This window comes from Camelus ferus, chromosome 18, assembly GCF_009834535.1.
Source record: "Camelus ferus isolate YT-003-E chromosome 18, BCGSAC_Cfer_1.0, whole genome shotgun sequence".
Lineage (NCBI taxonomy): Eukaryota > Metazoa > Chordata > Mammalia > Artiodactyla > Camelidae > Camelus > Camelus ferus.
This window is the reverse complement of record NC_045713.1, coordinates 31,624,340-31,631,619: the sequence shown is the minus strand read 5'-3', so window position 1 is coordinate 31,631,619 and position 7,280 is coordinate 31,624,340. Positions and strand designations below refer to the sequence as shown.

The following is a 7,280-nucleotide window of genomic DNA, read 5'->3' as shown; positions in this document are numbered from 1 at the left end:
GGCCCAACACAGAGCAGACAGTTGCTTATATCCTATGCTCCAGCAGTTCCCAGAATACAACACGTTTTGTCTTCTGTCCTTGCTATTCCCTTTGTTGGAACCTCCCTTTCTACACCTTGTCTGTCTAGCCAACTCTAAAGTCTTCCTCTAAGCACTACCTTGAAAATCTGTGAAGCTGTCCACCTCAGTGGTAGAGTTGATCCTTCCCTCCCTGTATGACCATGGACACCTTTGCTTTTGCACCTCTGGTATTGTTCATTTTCTTTCTTTCCCAGTCTTGTCTCCTTTTCCTTCATGGTGCTCTCCTTGAAGGACGAGACCACATCTTCATTCATCTTTTATTCCTAAAGACTAAGATGCTGCTTGTTGTGAAATAGCTGCTCAATAAAAGTTGGCTGAATGAATAAATTAACAAATAAATGATCGCTAAAAACAGATATGAACCCACAAAATTGAATTTGGACAATGACTCCAGGCGTGTGTTTATCCACTAGTCTGCCAGTCATGCAGATGAGTTTATCCGTGTCCGCTGATGGAATTTTGACGTAATTTGCATGCTGGAGCGGGAGGCTGCCTGTTCACAGAGGATTCTTCTAGGCATTTGTTATTCATTATACAACATAAGCTTGCATTGGAGTTTGTGCCGCACAGCATCAGCCAATTAGAGGAGATTGCAGCCTTAGAAACAAACATCTGCTTGTGCTGGGTAAATAATAGTTAGAGTCTGGTGTTTTATGACTATGTGATTAATCTGAATCTCATATAATTTAGTATTTGTCTATGTGGGAATCTCAGAGATCATGCCCATAGCCCAAATTACAGCTGCAGAAAAACATATTTGGGATTTCCCACCACTGCCTCAGGTACTAGGAGATCATTTCTGGTTCGGGTGATACCTGAGACTAGAGGTAAGAGTTTGGTTCATTGGTAACAAACGTACACAAATGATACTAGAGAGGGACACCTGTCTCCAAATTCTATCCTGGATAACCCTCCTTTAGACAAATCATGGAGTACTGGGGAAATGTGAATGCATTCCATGGGCCTTTTGATAATCAGTTCTCCTTTTTCCAGGGAGAAGGGGGTTAAAAGAAATACAGTAAGGAAAGTACCATCCATCAATTCCTTTTCTATGGCAGGTTCTTTTCCAGGTGCTTTTCTTATCTTTTCCCCATTTGCAACTCATAACAATATGGGCTCAGGATTACCAATTTTACAAATGAACAAACTGAGTTGGAGGGGCTTGTCCTGGGCTCCCAGCTAGCAGATGGCTGTGCTGGGGAGTCAAAGCTGATCTACCAAAATCCATGCTTCTCCCAGGAGACCGCCCTGCCTTCCTGGAAGATGCGGCCAATGGAATTCCACAGAGCCTCTGGCTGTGACATAGCTGTGATTCTTTGCAGATAGTGCTGGGTAGATTGGCTGTGAACGCTTCCTGCCTTGCTTCCAAATGACATAATCAGATGCATTGGCATCTTTGGCGATGAGATTCTCAAGAACATCATCCAAGTGCTTTGTGTGGAAAGACAAGGGCCCTGGTGAAAAGCTGGCTACTGGTGGACTTGAGCATATAGCAAATGATAGTCAAGTGGTCAAGAATGCAGAATATTTGCTAATGTAATACAATAATACTGCCTAGCTCCGTAACCACAGAATTGAAAAAAAAGCAACTAGGCCACTGGTTTTTAACAGAATCATCTATGGAGCTTTGAAAAATAAGCATGTCTGGTCACCACCCACAGATATTCTGATGCCAGGGGTATTTTAAACCAGCTTTTCATGCTATTCTGATGCTCAGCCAGATTTTGGAATCTATGATCTAGTCAAATGGATCATTTGAGTCATCAGACCTTGAATAAGGATTGCTTTCTTTGGACACATCTTTCCTTTATCACATTAAGTCAATCTCTCTCTGTGTCTCTTTCATATATTTTTTTTTTTCCAGCAGTTAGAAATTCTTAAAAGCTTTTTGCCACTAAACCATCTGCTGGCGAAATCTCCCACTAGGTTTCAAATGCCAAGCCGTTCCCAGTAGCAATTTTCTTTATTATTTTGGGGAAAAGAATGAATTATATTTCTTCCCTCTGAACAAAAACACTTTAAAAATAAACATATTCATTATGGACCAGGAGCAGTTGCTTACATTTTTAAAAGAAATAGCTTTATTAGACACGCGCTTTGTGGGTTTACTTCAGGCTTCCCTCATGGGTTTGATTCTTGCCTCGAGGACAGGAAGTGTGGATGATTCCAGGGCCAGGGTGCTCTGGCAGGCAGTGGTGATGTACAGAATGGAGACCAATTTGGCTCAACGAATTACAGGATGTTTTATTGAGTTCCTGGTGCCCACAAGCCTTATGGAAGTAGGCCATATAATGCTAGAAGCCTGGTTTGAGGGTGTATGTGGATTTTATCCTTGTCACGTTGTGTAATCCCCTTCTGATTCAAAGCCTTCCCCCTTTACTATAGACACCACATCCTGGGACAGGTGAGTGGGGTGTTATAAAAAGTCTTGGGAAAAATAAACTAGAAAATGCTTCCGTTGCATCCATTTAGAGATGATTTTCCTTAAGAGTCTCATTCAATGATCTTCTAAGCCTTTGAAATCCATTTGTTATGGCAGATGGCCAGTTATCCACCCAAACCTCGTGGTCCCTTTTCTATAGCAAGAAGTTCTACTGGGAGGCAATGTCCCATCCAGGGACCACATGACCCAGCTCCTCTTGCCTTGGTGTGTGGCCATCTGATTAGTCCTGACCAATGGAACGTGAGCAGAAGTGATGGGTGTCACTTTTTGAAAAAAGAAATGGGTGCTTTTTCCACTTCTCTTTTTCTACCAACTGAGTGCAGATAATTCCAGTCTTAGGGGAAAGTGGAATCATAATATGGAAAGAGATAGGAGACCTGAATCACTGCATGGAAGAAAGTTGTCTGCTGACCCACTGGGCTTTCAAGTGAATAGGAAACAAGTTCTCACTCTGCTAAGCTACGGGTGTTTGAGATTTGCTCATTAACTGTACACTGACTGATCAGCAGGGACCGAAGACCTTCATCTGGTTTAAGGCGCTTTGACCTCCTGACACACGGATGCTGATAAGAGCAATGGCCCCTTCTAATGTCCAGCATGGAACATCTGGTATAGGACAAAAAGAACTTTTGTCCTATAACAGCCATTCTAAAAGAAATAAGAATGGTATTTGTTACCAGATAATGATGTGAATAGAAAAAGATATCAAAGATGGGAGAAGACTATAAAAGTGATACCCACTGGGACAGGCAGGCAGATGAATGATTTCTTCCCCTTAAGATGGAGTATTTCCTACCCTCATCCTTTTTAAGCCTCTGATAACAGGCTTCGCATCTTCCACGGCACTAACCCTGCAGAGACAGTTCTGGCAATAAACAGGGAAGAGGATCACTTTGCAAATAACACATTTCAGTACCAATAGCAATAAATATCCTTGAAAGTCTTCACAAACTAGGCAGTAGGCTAGGCAGCGTGGGGACCAAAAAAAAAAAATCTGCCAAATTATATGTCTTCAGTGTGCTTACAAAGCAGTCAGGCTGACAGAACATAATAATAAGAAATATTAAGGAACAGAGGCCAAGTATAAAGTTAGCGGTAAGAAAGGAGCTGACACAGGTCTTCAGGAAGAAGCAACCACACTCAAGTGTGTGACATCATCAGACAGAGAGTCCTGGGTGGGGATCTCTTTTCGGGTTACATCCGGGCAAAATGCAAATAAGAGTAAAGAAGTTCTCTGCAGCACCATTTGCTTAAAAAAATTTAAAATAATTTTTAGAATTTGGGTAAGCCTATGAAAATGAGTCCTTTATGTAAATGTCGTTTGACACATGAGTTGTGACCACAATAAAAACTGCAAACCAGTGTCCTAAAATTCTTCCAGCGCGATAGTCATTGTGTAATTCTGATTGGTGCCAAAGCCATGCTTTTAAAAAAAAAAGAATATAAAATGGGGGGGGGGGGCAAACTAGATATTGCTAAAAATTAACAGTTGGCTTAGCTTGCAAACTGACCAATCAGAATGGACACTGGCCTTAGAGGGGACCTGGAAGCTCCCAGCTGTCCATGGTATTAACCCTTCACCTGCTTAATCATGGGTAGATTGAGGAAGATTCTTGTCAGGGCTTGGGAGGGTGGCTTCTCCCAGCCAACACAGAAGTATTCCATTATTTTAACAATCCTTACTGCTGCACTTGTGCATTCTGGCCAAACATCAACCCAGTATAGAATCATTATACAAAATGAAAACACTACTGACAAAGTAGACTCTCGCTCTGTTCCCACCTCTCAGAAATGACTACCACTAACAATTTAGGGTATATCTTTCCAGACTTTAAATGTTTTCTGTGCAAATATAAACACGATCATACTATGCATTGTGTACCACACAACTGTTCTTTTCCCCCCTCTGGAAAAAGAGTATGTTGTGAATATTACGCCATATGAGCACACAAAGAATTACCTACGCTCTTGTTTTTATCTCCTAATGAGAAGTTGAGGACCTAAATCAATACCATTACTGTTTTTGGGCACTGCCAAGCTGCAGCCTGACACTCACGCAGCATTTTAAGTGTACGCTGTTCTTTGGTGTTGCTGGAAATTACATCAAGGTTCCCCTCCTGCAGCCGCTCCCCACCTGCCGTTACCATCCCTGGTTGTTTTTCTAGTCTGTCTCATTCCATACCCTGCAGGGTTCATGATGGTCTTGACCTCCTACGTGAACTTTAGTCTTTGGAAGGATCCACTGTGCATCATTAATTTCTTAGTCAGTTTCTTGTAACTTTCTCTCCCTTTTTGTGTTCCTCATCCTAGTGTTCTTTCTTCTGTCAGATGCTGGAAGGATCTGCATGGATTTCTTGCCCCTACTTCTCCATAGGCCAGTCTCATGGCCTCTCCCTCAGGAGTTAGATGGTGGAAGAATTTAAATTCAAGACTGTGCTGCCTGGGTTCCAAGCTGTAAGTAAGGGGGTAGATCGACCTACTATACGTTCCCGAGGGACTCTGTGCACCTTCCTGATATCCAGTGAGCTTATTCAAAGTTTATTTCCATTGTAGATTTTGTTTCATGAGGGCAGAAGCTGCATCTTTCTTGTTCACCGTGGCATCATCCATAACCACGCCTGGCACATCAGGTGTTGAGTAAACATTTGAATAAACAACCAGGTGGAGAAGGACCCAGACTGGATGAGAACTGAGTTGAATGCCCAAGGACTCAGGTTCCTGATTGTCCACAGGCTGAAGTGACCTGAGAGGCAAGAGTGACAAATCGACAGCAGCTGCACGCTGCAAAGGAACGGCCAGCAGATGTTCTGATGCTTCTAGATGTTGCTCGTAGGCTGTGTCAGATGGAGCTGCCAGCCAGAGCCTGCCATGTCAGGAGACCTTGGGGGAAGGAGCAGATCTCAAGCTGCAGCAGATGGTAAGTGCTGTCTTCAGTCTTTAACATTTAAGGAAAAGAACTGGGAATAGACACTCGGCTCTGTGGCAGTTACGATGCATTTAAATAAGCCTTGCAAATCATTTACAGAAATGCGGATGCCTCCAACATTGTTAATTGCCCGTGGATTTGGTGGGAGCTTCCTCTAGTCCACCTTTCTATCCTCAGTGTCTAGTACAGAGTACGGGGTGGGGTGAGCCCCTGCACACTGGGTGCGGGGGGGGGGGCTTCCTGCTGAAAAAAATGCACATCCGGGGACTTAATAGCATTAACTGGCTGCGAGCAACTGATCATCTTCCCAGGGGAGTCCCACCCACTAAGTGCAAAGACTGTCTCATGCCTCTTTATAGCCCCACAAGTGACTCAGTTTCTTGTTCTCTCCAAGCCAATCTTGGGGCGAATATGTAGATGTGACCTGTCCTATCATATTTTCCTGGAGAACAAATATTTCTGAATAAGGGAAGTAGTGCTCGGGGAGCTATTTTTTCTGTTGGCTTCCACTCCCAAATGGGAACATGAATACCTACTTCATAAGGTCGTTGTCGAGACTGAGTAAAATCACGTGTGTGAAATGGCCCAGCTCACGCCTGCCACGGGAGGTAGTCATAAAGCTGTAGACTTGAAGGAGCAGCGCGCCTGGTGATTATGGACCTTGTGGTCATAGCGCCCTGACTGTAAATCCACTCTGTCACTTACTAGCTTTGAGACCTTGACAACTAACTTAGCTTTTCTGAACCTCAGTGTCCTGATGGAGAAAATGGCACTAAATCACAGTGTCTGAGTCACAGAGTTGATGTAGGATTAAATGCAATAATGCATAGAAAGTGGCCATAGAGTCAGAGCTCAATAAAAAGATAATCCTTATTAACATCACCATTGTTGTTGGACAGGGGGTGGTAAATGGGGGTATCTTGGCTGTTTGACATTATCTGGGGAAGTCTGGGGTGGATGGGTGTATATAGACGCTCCTGGTTCTGGAAGCAGTTGTTCAACCTAAGAAGCTTAGAAGTGTTCTGGACTCTTCCCTCTTTCTCCCTCCCTACAACCAGTCCATCAGGTGTTCCTGTTGGCTCTACCTTTAAAATACAGCTAAAATCTAGCAACTTCTTACCTCCTCCTTTGCTACCACTCTTGTCTGAGCCACCATCACCTCGCTCCTGGACACCGCCACAGCCTCCTAGCTGGGCTTCCTGCTTCCACCCTCCCCCTGCCCCAGTCTTTTCTCAAAGCAGCAGCCAGAGGGAGATAAATACGTAAGTCAGTTCATGTCTCTTCTCTGCTCAGAACCCTCCCCTGGTTCTCCACCTCCCCCAGAGCAAAAACCAAAGTCATTCCAATGACCTGTGAAGCCCCTAGGTCTCTCCCTATGTGATCGACTCCCTCCCCTGTTCCTCTCTCACCTCACCTCCTACCACTCCTCTTCCCTCATTCCGTTCCACCCATTGTTGTTGTTTTTTTTAAAATAAATTTTCTTTTTTTAAATAATGAAAGTTAAAAAAAATTTTTTTTAAATGGTGGTACTGGGAATTGAACCCAGGACCTCGTGCATGTGAAGCATGCACTCTACCACTGAGCTATACCCCACCATCACCCCTCTCCCACGTGCCACCCCCCCCATCAGTTTATTCCTGAACACACCAGGCGTATTCCTATTTTGGGCACTTTGCATGGGCTGTTCCTTCTTCCTGCAGTTCTCTTCCAGCTCATTCTCTCCTGTCCTTTAAGTCCCCGCTCAGAGGGCCCCCTCTCCACGAGGACTTCCTTGACCACCTGTTTAAATATCAATAGGCAGGCCCCTGCGATTTCCAGTTCCCCTTCCTG

At 44.0% G+C, this 7,280-nt stretch overlaps 1 non-coding gene across 1 annotated transcript; it reads right to left on the bottom strand.

The window, feature by feature from the left end:
• Positions 1 to 6,971: 6,971 nt before the first annotated feature.
• TRNAV-CAC lies at positions 6,972 to 7,042 on the bottom strand. Its single transcript has one exon. It is a non-coding gene; the product is annotated as a tRNA-Val (tRNA).
• Positions 7,043 to 7,280: the final 238 nt, after the last annotated feature.